Genomic DNA, 12,577 nt, shown 5'->3' on the forward strand with positions numbered 1-12,577 from the left:
CTCCAGGGAGCTTTCTCAATTCAAAAAGTCTGGAGTACTACAGACTTTTTGAATTGAGAAAGCTCCCTGGAGAAAAACAAGTCCAGTTGCTTTGTTTTTTTACTTTTTTTGGAATGACCATGACCTGGATGACTGAGAATCTTCACCAGCAAATCTGGGATTAGTGGAGAATATTGACTTCTGTCAATGTTCGATTTTTTTTCACAAAGAGATTCAAAGTATCATAAATCCTGAATCTGTTCAGCGTAGAAGAAACCGGTTCTGGTTCTCCGCGCAAAACGGTTTAGATCACGAAGAAGAGACGATCGAATGCTGTTCTGTCTCCTTCAGAAACGTAGAGTTGGCGCTTTAGTTTACTGCTGATGAGGAACGAACCAATCAGAAGCCATCGTTGGCAGCTATGGTCAGCGGTTTTCTCAGAGCTGCAGCTCCGCTTTGACTTTTCCTGCTTAAGTAACAGAGATCAATTAGCTATAAATCAATTAGCTGACTGTCAGGTCAGCTGTGCAGTGGCTGCAGTGATAAAATAGAAATCTAGAAATCCGTCCATGGTCGGTTACCTGGTGCTGGATTTTTAATGCTGGTCGGTCCGGTCCAACTTCTTTATCATCTTTGTTTCCTGCCTGGTGAAATTATTCAGTAATTAAGAGACTTTTTCTTCCACTGCACCATTCAGTCCAACTCTTCCATTCACATCAGATTTGTGTTTAATGTACGCGTCTCACCTGCCAGGGGCGTGACTTTGATTTTTAATTAATCTGATTGGATGGGAAATGACCGGGGAAATGACCGGGGATGATGTTAACCAATTAGACACCAGCATGAAGTCACATGGAAGCGAAAAGTTTTAAAGCGTCCACACACTCTCATCTGTATAGTTCTTACACTTAAAAAAAAATCACAAAAAATAACCTGAAATCAACCCTAATTAGAACAGGAATGCTGAAAAATCAACAGACAGAAACATTTTATGGGAGAACAGATGTGATAGTTTTTAATTTCATAGCTTTAAATTGACTCTCACTTTTTGTCCTTTTGACACTAGGGTGCCAACCCCTACTGACAAGCTGCCACTGATCTCAAATATGGAACTGATAATGTAAAGATTAAAAGTTTCAGACCCCTTAATAGACTGTTCTTTGAAAGATCAGGCATACTTGGATGAAAAGTACTCGTTTACTGAAACACTCGGTCACCGTAGCCCCGGTCTCCTGTATGCAGATAGATTTATACTCAAAATTATTTGGATTTGGATCGCCACTGCAGCACAGACCAAATGTCCAGCAAATAGCAGCCTGGACCAGTCAGTCCTGTTTTAAAGGCTTTAACAGAAACCGTTATTGTGTGATTTATCAGACCTATGCAAATACAGATGTGCTTTAAAGGTTTAATACGGCAGATAATAATAATCTCCAGTGTTATCCCAGCCTCACCCTGACCAGTTGTTGGCTGGAAACGAATCATTGCTGCTTGATTAAAGTGAAAAGGCTGAGATAGTTATCTACTGGTAAGATATTTACTGCTCGTAGCTTCCCAGGAGAACCCAGCTTCTGAAAGTGGAAATGTGGCGCTTTATCATCTGTTTTACTCAAAATGTTACAAACCAACAAACAAGTGATTAAAAAGTGGGAATAAAAAGGATTGGGATTATTTTATCGATTGCAACTGTTAGTTTTATAATAATCTGCCATGCTGAGGCAGTTTTCTAACCAGTGCTTTTGCTTCTTTTTCTTTTAGTGTTTAGTGAACTAGCTGCCTCCGCTTTTGTCATGCACTAGTATATTTCTTTAGGCATCATATTAGGTTTCCCTGCAGTGTAATCCATCACTGTGTCTATGTTGTCTGCACAGCTAGGGTTGGGCCGTTTAAGCTTCCAGATGGAGGAGCAGACAACAGCGTCCACGCTTTGTTGAGCCGTTAGCACCATTATCTTTAAAAAAAAACAAAAAACAACGTTCATTCTGCTGTTTATCGCAGGTTCTGTAAACGGGCTTTGAACGTGCAGGAAGTCAGATACGGTATCGCCGTCTCCAACGCGCAGATAAGACTCATGACCGGCGCGCCTTTGCTCCTCGGTCCTGTTCTTCTGCAGCATTTCAACACATGCAGAGCAGAAAAAGAAGCTTTTGAGCTGACATGACAAGAGGACCACGGTTTCTAAGCTGCTCTGTGTCCTGAAACCAGAACCTGGAAGTTCGGGTGTAGGGTTCTGCACTGCAAAAATAGAGCTAAAAATAAGAAAATATTTCTTGAAATTAGAGTATTTTTCTTTGATTTGGGCAGGTAAATAAGATTATTTGCCAATGGAATAAGATTTTTACACTTAAAATAAGAACAATTCATCTCCATCATCTAATTTCAAGTGCAGTATATCTAATTATCTTATTTCAGGGGTAAAAAATACTCATTACATTGGCAGATAATCTTTTTCACCTGCTCAAATCCAGGTTGAAATACATTAATTTCAAGAAAATTTTACTTATTTTTAGTTCTGTTTTTGCAGTGTGCAGCTGGTTCTAGATAACAGGGTTCTAGTTTTACACCAGCAGGATATTTTACCCCCTCTTTGCTGCTGCGGACGTCTTACTCCACCCTCCTGCGTGGGTTTCAGGAGCTGCAGGCCCGGCCAGAGGGAGGGGAAAAAGAATCTGGGTGTTTATCTGATGTGAAGGAAAAGAAACGGCAACAATGTGCGCTCCTCTCTGCTCCCCTGGGAAGAGTTCAGCAACAAAGCTCTGACTGAACAGCTCTTTGTGATCCTGCTCTGCAGTCTCAGCCTGTCTGTGTCTCTTACCCCAAAGACAGCTACGGGAGGACCCCCAGAGCCTTGCACCGAGCCTGCACCTGTTTTCTTCTCGTGTTGTACTCGTGTGAAGTCAGGGAGGAGGTCCTGCTGGGAGAAAAAAAAACAGAAATATATGGAACAAGCAGAATAATTAGTTTTATTTGCTCATTTACACCCTTAAGTCGTTTTTTTTTTTTAATAAATAAATGCACCTGGTAGAAGATACAGGGGTTAGACTAGCGACTGGGAGGCCGTGGCCTGATGCATCTGCCGTTTTCTAGAGAAAAGCATCATGGCATGTCATAGAGCTACTTACCATCTCAACGAGATTCATTTTTTATGTGAAACTGAAAGCGTTTAGGACGCCATCTTTGATTTATGTCACTTGTCATATTTGTAATCAACAGAACAAATGGCCTCCGTTTGGATTTATTTGATGCACTGAAAAAAGGGAAGTATGAGTGAGTAAAATTTTCTTGAAATTAGTAGATTTGTCCTTGATTTGAGCCGGTGAATAATCTGCCAGTGGATTAAGATTTTCCCAATTAAAATCATCTTATTTTAGGGGTAAAACTACTCATTCCATTGGTAGATAATCTTATTTACCTGCTCAAATCAAGGACAAATATAATAATTTCCAGACAATTTTACTTTTACTTCCCTTTTTACAGGGTGGCAGTGGTTCTGCTGAACTCAAGCCATTTTTTCTGGTGTTCTCTGCAGATGTTCTTAAGCACTTTGACAGAAAATAACATCCAGGAACCTTTCTTTTTTACTTTTCGCTTCAGCAGAGGCTCAAAGACATTGGGTGTTTTCTTCCCAGCATGCAAAGCTGTGCGTGCGTTTGAATCCGAGCACGTTTCCTTTGGACGTCCCGATCGACGTGGAATCGATTGCCTGCGTTTAGCTACGCCCTGCAGGTGTTGTGTTGTATGCCTGTCTGGACAATCAAACATGACATCTACATGCTGGAAGAGGAGCAATTTCATGGCTTTAGATTTGATGTGGAGGAATGCTAAAAAAAAAAAAGGTTGTTATACTGTCACCTCATCTGGTTATGTTCTGCTCCTCCGACATGCTTCACACACCTTCACTGTAGGGAGGCTCCTGGAGAATGGCCGAGGCATTTCATCATTCATATAAGGGGAGTGGTGGTCTAGTGAGGCTGCAAGATTCTGGGTTCAAATCCCACAGGCTGCAATTCTGGGTCCCTGAGCAAGACCTTTAGTCTCAAGATGCTCCCCGGTGGCCGGACAGTGGCAGCCCGCTGCTCCCTGGGTTAAATGCTGAGGATGAATTTAATTAACATGTATGTTGCAATGACAAATAAAGGTAATTATTGTTATATAATTACAGTAAACACGGTGGGCCTCAGGAGTTTGGTAGACTGCGATGAAACTGTAGTTTAAGCTTCAGAAATTAAAAGGTTAATCAGACTAACTGTTCAGTAATGATGCTGTGAAAGCAGGAGGATATTTGGGGACTGCGCTCTCCGTGCGCATCAGGACTTAATATCAGGTTAATACCAAGTTAGAACTCTTGTGGAAAAGCACACGTGCCACAGGTTTGCACGTATGCACTTTGTGCACAAATCCATTTGTTAATTTAATAAATAAAAACTGCTGTTTCCTGTTTAAGGCAGATGTTGGACTTTGATGGCTTTTAATCTACTTTTCCGTCTGTTTAAAAGTTCTCACAGCGGATTGTTTAGCAGCTCCAGCACTAGAAACAGCAAAATGATCAAAGCTTTTGATGGAGACACAAATACTCAACGTTTATAGGTTATGATTGTATATAAATTGAAGTGTTTTGATTTCAAAGGCGTTTCAAAGGTGTTCTGTAGCCTTTTTACAGACAGAAGCATGGTTGTGCCATGGGATCTCCAGTTTCACCTATTTCGATTGAATTTGCATGTTATCTAAGCCTTTGTTGGGCAATGGTATAAAGCTTGTTACTCCGCATTACTCCAGACTTTTTGAATTGAGAAAGCTTCCGGTAGAGGAAGCGAAACGTCTTCAACTACGGAAAACAAGTCCAGTTGCTTTGTTTTTTACTTTTTTTTTGGAAGTTCTGTAGCAAATAAATAAAATTTACGTACAAATTGAGCTGACCAGAAGTTCTCATGGGGTTCAGATCTGGGGAGATTCCTGACAACTCGTCCCTTTCTCCTCCTGCCTCTGTAGTAAGCTCTGCACTGGTGGCAACAACCTTCTGCAGCGCCCCCCTCAGGAAGCAGCCTGTAATACGACCTGAAGTCACTACTGAATTTCCTCCAGGTCATCACCAAACTAACCCACAGAAAAGTCAGGTGTTATATTTGAAAAGGTTTAAGTAAAACTTCTCCAGTTGATCTGCGGGTATTTTTGGTTTCTTTGGGGCGCATTGGGTGTATTTGTACTCCTTTCTGTGTTGTGTGTGGATTTTGTAATTTAAAAAGAATTACTTAACACTAATGAAGCAAAATAAAAGCACATAATTAATCACTGTTGTAAGTCTAACAGAAAACTTTGAAAATAACTTTTCTAATCACATGTCTTTAAGTTAGTTTGTTACCAGATTTGTTCCCAATGTTCTCGTTTTCCTCTACAAGTGACTTTAAAGTGCTGGAAATAAAAAAAATGTTTTAAGGTGAATAGATCAAGAGAAGGAGGAAGTAATTCTCAGGACTGTGTTGCATTTTTTTAACCTTCTCTGGACCTTTACTAACAGCTCGCCTGATGCTGAAAACCTCTCTTTACATCTGTTGTTTGTTCAGTTTGTTCAAATTTCTTTAAAAGAGGATGTCTTCTTTAGGTATGTCAGGTTAGCTAAGGAGTATAAAGGAAATAAAAAGCCACAGAAAAACTGAAAGACTTTCAAATGGCATGAAAAACGACTGATGAAAACGTAGCTTTTGTCATGTAACAAAACATGGCATCATTGTATTCATTTTTACTATTGAAATGTTTCTACTTTTACATAAAGTGCCTCATTTAGACAACACCAATGCAGTTAGGGCAGGGGTCTGCAACCTGTGGCTCCAGAGCCGCATGTGGCTCTTTACATCTTCAGCTTTGGCTCTTAAAAACTTAGACCGAAAATGCAGGGGGGGGGGAAAATGTGTCAATGTTTCTAAATGTAAAGGTAATTTAAAATTGCTAGCTTTAGGGTGCATTTAATTCTGCAAAATATGCATAACATTTCCAGAAAGAAAGAAACTAATGGTGTATAGAATATTTTACCATAGATAAATGAAGTATCTTTTAATAGGTTGCAAACGACTTGCTTTTTCATCATTTTGATGCCATTTGCTATAAAAATCTAATGTCCAATTGAAGAAAATGCATTAAATCTAAACATAAAAATACTGTTGGTTTTAGATAGTAAAAACTGTTGATCTTTAACTAAAAAAAATGTATAAAAAAATTCCCATAGTATAATATAAAAACAAGCTCTTGTTTCAGAGAGATGTGTAACTTTTGTAGCTCTAAACAAAATTTGTTTAGCTGGACTGAGGGCAGAAATGGCTCTGCGGGTTGTAAAGGTTGCTGATCCCTGAGTTATGGGGGAAAATATGAATCCAGGTCCGTCTGTTAATGCGTCGAGAAACTGCTAAGTTTACGAAATGGCCACTAGGTGGCGCCATTACACTGGATGCTACAGACACAAATAGGCTGATTAATTACACACAGTGTAGACAGTGTATAGTATAGTATGCTGTAGTATACTGTACTATATTATAGTAGTACTGTACTATATTATAGTAGTACTGTATAGTAGTATTATAGTAGTAGTAGTAGTATTATAGTATAGTAAATATGATGTTCCTTTCTAAAACAACCATACAATTAGTCCAGCTTGTTTAGAAAGAAACGATTTAACAAATATTTGAAAAGGGGGTTTTCTTTCCACACCCACACTTTCTCCAATTTCTGATATTTTAAGATAAAGGTATATTTTACTTTTTCTAATAGAAACATATGTGGTAAACTCTGAAAACCCAAACAAACCTCCGATTACCTTCTAGTCTCTGATCTGTTGTGATTTGACTCCAGCTTGGCTGTGCAGGAGTCCCCAGCTCTGAAAGATCAAGCCTGGAAGTAACTACAGAATAACTTTGTTGTCGGTTTTTTAAACAAAGAGTTATTTCAAATAAAACAACATCTATTGAACTGGTTGACAACGTTTGAATTCAGTTTTTATCATTGCAGAGCTGAGAACTGCTGCCACCAAATCCATCACTATAAGTCCATCGTTCACCAGCAGAAAACACAACTTTGTAGACTTAGTAAATGCAGAGTTTGAAAGAAAAAACAAAATAATAAATCACTGAAAAACTATTCAACACCTAGTTTGATTCAAAAGGAGATGTTTTATGGGTTTTACCTTCACCGGTGGAGCCGTTCTGCTGCTGGAGCTACAAGATATCCGCTACAGGCCATCATGATGCTTTCTTGGCTTTCTTGGTCAAGTCTGCAGATCACAGTTTTATGTGCAAAGGGTCACACTTCACACACTACGACCAGGTTAAACTACCAGTTACAGCCATGGTATTTGTGTGTTCACAGACTCACTGACAATGTGCAGAACTAGAGTGCTACACATTATCTACCTGTCTGGCCAGGTTAGGAAACAGCCTTCCACTTGAAAAAACTTCTGTATCAGTAAGATGTAAAGAAAAGGAATTACATTAGATGGATTTATCTTTCTTCCCTTTTTTTGTTGTCCATTCCTGGTGGTAAAATTACCTCCCTGATGAACCTTTTCTTGCTGACAGGACAGCAAAGTGATGACATTTTCCTGCTGACCATCTCCACGCTTTCACGTCCACGTCGGACCCGTCTTCTGATGGCCACTTTCAGCAGGGTAATGCACCATGTCACAAAGCTCTGATCCAATCAAACCGCTTTCTTTAACATGATAACGAGTTCAAAGGACTCCGCCGGCCTCCACAGTCACCAGATCTCAATCCAACAGAGAACATCCAGGATGCGGTGGAGCAGGAGATTCTCATCGTGGATGTTCAGCCGGCGAATCATCAGCAGCTGTCTGAAGCCATCATGTCAACGTGAGCCAAAATACCCGAGGAATGTTTCTGACTCCTTAATAATCAGTGAATAGGGGACCATCGTGGGTAGCATCAGTTTAAATACTAACCGAGAAGAGGCTAAAATTAGGTTTAACTGCATCTCCTCTGTGTGCTTTACAGCATTTCTGCACAATATGAAGACCGACTGAACAAGTTCACCACAACAACAAACAACCAACCCCAACACCAAAAGTAAGACTCAAACGTTAAATTTAGAATTCTGTAAAAGTTTTGTGGATGCGGGGAGATTAATAGCTATTGCTAAGGTCCCTGTGTTTTGGAACCTACCTGTTGGTCTAAATCTGTGTTAACTCTTCACCTAATTACTGAAATTAATTGAACTTATTCAAGCGGAAGATCGACATTTTTGATAAAAGGTAAGTCTGAGGCAAGTTTATATGAAATGTTCATAAACAAGGCTATTCAAACCAGTCTGCAGAAGGATCAGAAGAAATGGGAAATTACTTTAAAAAGAAGAAATCCATCCATCCATCCATTATCTAACACACTTATTCCCTTTTGGGGTCGCGAGGGGTGCTGGTGTCTATCTCCAGCTGTCAGTGGGCGAGAGGCGGTGTAGAAGAAATACAAGCACACCAAAATATTTAGGCATCAGACAAAAAAGGAATGGTTAAATGTGCAGGTTTATGGAAAAGAAACGGTTAAGATATAATAAAAAAATTATTGTGTGACAATTGACTGACCTGAAACTCTGAAATGTATTCAGGCTTGAGAGCATGCTGTGTCTGTTAGACGTTAAATAACATTTTAGGCTCTTTTACACACAGGAAGCCAGTGCAGTGGTTTAAGAAGTGGTGATCCATTTTCTCGGTGTTGATCCGAACTCTGACAGCATGATCTGCAGCTGTCTGAGAAGACGTAAAGACTGGATAACCAAACATACGGGAAAAAAAAGGCACACCAGTGACACTATGACTTGTTTGACTGGAAACGCTTTATTGCGGTAACATTTTTAGGATGATAATACACTAGTTTTGTGATAAACTTTATTTGAATGTTAAAATTTAGCCATCAGTTGACAAGAAAACTAAAGGTTTTTCTGGATGCAGGGTCTTTATCCTCGCCAAGTATAGCTGAATCTTGATATCTAACCATGTTAGCATTTCTAGGACCAAAAACAATGGATCTATATTTTATGCATTAAGTTCAAAGAAAATTCTTATAACATCCACACGAAAAAACATATGGAGAGATTTACTTAGAGACTGCATTGGACTTTGGTCATAGAAATATACAGTTGAGCGCTGCAAAAAGGGGACTAAAAGTACATAAAATCTTCTTCAAATTAGTGCATTTTTCCTTGATTTGAGCAAATAAATGAGACTACATGCCAATGGAGTGAGTTTTTTTTTTACCCCTAAAATAAGATAATTAGATATCCTGCACTTGAAATAAAATGATGGAGATGAATTGTTCCTATTTTAAGTGCAAAAATCTTATTCCATTGGCAGGTAGTGTTATTTATCTGCTCAAATCAAGGAAAAATACATTCATTTCAAGAAAATTTTACTTACTTTTAGTTCTCTTTTTGCAGTCATCAGCATACGTGTGATAAGAGATGTTGCAGCACTCCATATTATCTGTGCTAGTGGGATGCTATAGATACTGCACAAAAGTGGCCTGAGTATACCGCCTTCAGGAACATCGCTTTATAATTACTAAATGACACAAAAATAGTCCTGGTCTGCGGATTCAGAAACCAATCCTGCACAGTACCAGCACTGCAAAAACAGCACTAAAAATAAGAAAAATGTTCTTGAAATTAGTGCGTTTGTTCTTGATTTGAGCAGGTAAATAAGATTATCTGCCAATAGAATGAGTATTTTGACCCCTAAAATAAGATAATTAGATATACTGCACTTGAAATAAGACGATGGAGATGAGTTGTTCCTATTGTAAGTGCATAAATCTTATTCCATTGGCAAATCATATTATTTACCTGCTCAACTCAAGGATAAATGCACTCATTTCAAGAACATTATGGTTATTTTTACTTCCGTTTTTGCAGTGAGACTACCCCACCCTCTGTCAATCTGACAATCAGTGTGTTATGATCAGCCGTGGCAAAAAATAACACCAACTTCCAGAAAAAAACCAAAGGCAAAGAAAAAGAAGGAATGTATCAGTGAAGCTGAGCGAAAGCGACGCACTGAGACTGTTGCAGCTTGCGTGTGTTTCTTACTGGGTCCAAGAAGCTGCAGAGCATGCACTGCAAAAACGGATCTAAAAATAAGTAAAATGTTCTTAAAGTTAATGTATTTGTCCTTGATTTAAGCAGGTAAAAAAGATTATTTGCCAATGGAATGAGTATTTGTACCCCTAAAATTAGATAATTAGACATCCTGCACTTGAAATAAGGTGATGGAGATGAGTTGTTCCTATTTTAAGTGCAAAACTCTTATTCCATTGGCAAATAATCTTATTTACCTGCTCAAATCAAGGACAAATACACTAACTTTAAGAATATTTTACTTATTTTAAGTTCTGTTTTTGCAGTGCACAACTGAGAGTCAATGGTAAAAAGATCCAGTGTGCAAAACTCTGAAAATCTGGACAAAAGACCACAATACAGATTAAAAAAACCCCAAAAAAACATAACATGCATGAGGACAAAGTACGATGGATACAGTCTCTTTCTAGCCTGGCTTTCAAACATTCAACTGCAGGGTTTTGCCATTGATCTACAGCTAGTCATGATTTAATCACCCAATGAGTCGATCTTCCAGTATGCAAAGTCAAAAATGACAATCATTTCTTAAATAATCAAAAATCTTGAAAAACCTGGAGCAACGCAGGAAAAGATCTTTGTTGCATTGTCTCCTGCTCTGGAGAGGACGGAAACTCTGCAGCACCTTTTCGGCCCGCAGACGCCCCTCTCCCTCTTTCACCACCGCCGTATTTACACTCTCTTAACAACACTGTCGCACAGCCGGAGTAGCTGACACAAGTTATCATTACACAAAGCGCTCTGTTCCATAATTTATAGAGATCCCTGTCCCAGTCGTGTGGAGCTCTCCCAAAATAAATTCAAGTAAACACTTACGCGACAAAGAGGCACTCACAGTGGCCTGGTATGCATAAACAGTATGAACAGTGTGACAGTGTAATACACCCCCCCCAATCCCCCAAACCCAACACACACACACAGGCTAAAGCCCGGCCTCACCCCCGACATCAATGCACCGTCACCCCTCACCTGACTCCTGGGTGAGTAACCCAGACAAATCCATCCTCAGTCATAACAACACACACCCCAAAGCGCTTCATTCCCCACACTCCTTCGGCTGGGGGAGGGTTTTTTTATTTTTATTTTTTTTTCTGGAACGTCTCGCCGTTTTGGTGACACGCGTCGCGATAAGTCACCTCTGCGCTTCAAACTGGACTCCTGAAGATGGCGGTGCACTTGTGAGAAGCGGTGCCGACGGATGACACAACCAGACGCATCCATCCCAGAGGCCGTTTGAGCTGAAGGATGGAAATACGGGTCATGTTCAAAAAGAAAGCGCACCCACTTCCAGATACAAGGTTTCACGATGATCGGAGCCTTTCCAAGTTCTACAATCATCTAAAACTCACCCAAAGTATACAAAACACACAAGGTTCCACTCTGGCGTTAAAGAGGAGCCTTTAGAACAGGGGTGTCAAACATACGGCCCGCGGGCAGGATCCGGCCCGCCGAACAATTTAGTCCGGCCCTGTGGCTAAATGCATTATCATTATTAAAAAAAAAAAAAAAAAAAAAATTCCCAGTGTCCTGTCTGGCAATAAGAATTGTTGTCTTAATGCCAAAAAGAGCTCATCAGATTTGATTTTCACAAGTGGAGCAGTACTGCTTTTGCCATAGTGCTCCGCTTGATTTATTAATGTGAATAGTTTTATTATGATTCATGCGGGGAATATCTCAAATGATATGGACACTATAATGGGAAAGTAGGAGAGAAAAGAAAGAACAAGAAGAAAAAAAACGAAAGGTGAAAGAAAGAGGAGATAAAAGGAAAAGGAATGATAAAACAATTATTGAAAAAAACATGTACTTCGTTTAATTGAAAATATGCAGTTCCTATATTGTCCACGAGGGGCGCTGTGTTTTAATTAGCAGATTAAGCTTCAGGTGTGGAAAAATTTTAATCTTTTCTTAATTTTTATCTGTTTGATGTATTTTGTCATGTAGGACAGTGTTTTTAAGTTCTAAAAAATGTGAATAAATGTTTTTCAACATTGTACAATCACTGTGATCAGTTCTTATGCATAATGCACAAGTAAATGTTTAACTGAGTAAACGTATTGTTGAAATTGCACATACTTTTTTAAAAACGCTGAGGTTATTCATAATATATTGTGTAAAAGTGAAATTAATTTAATATAAAAATCAACAACAAGTCCACTTTTATTAGTTCTATTTAATCTTGCAATGAGTTTACTGGTGTGGCCCTCTTGAGATCAGATTAAGCTGTATGCGGCCCCTAAACCAAAATGAGTTTGACACCCTTGCTTTAGAACCTTCTTCAGCAGCAGCAGCTCTACAGGACTTTCCTGTCCAACCGTGTTGGACAAACCGTGTTTGGGATCATTGTTCTGGTGGTGATCCAGTTCGGAACCTCGCTTCTGCTGATGGACAGATGGTCCCATATTAAAGGCCAGAATGCTTTGGCCTACAGAGGAGTTCATGGTTGGCTAAATGTCTGATTGTTCTGTCTTAGATG

Source organism: Fundulus heteroclitus, chromosome 16, assembly GCF_011125445.2.
Source record: "Fundulus heteroclitus isolate FHET01 chromosome 16, MU-UCD_Fhet_4.1, whole genome shotgun sequence".
Taxonomy (NCBI): domain Eukaryota; kingdom Metazoa; phylum Chordata; class Actinopteri; order Cyprinodontiformes; family Fundulidae; genus Fundulus; species Fundulus heteroclitus.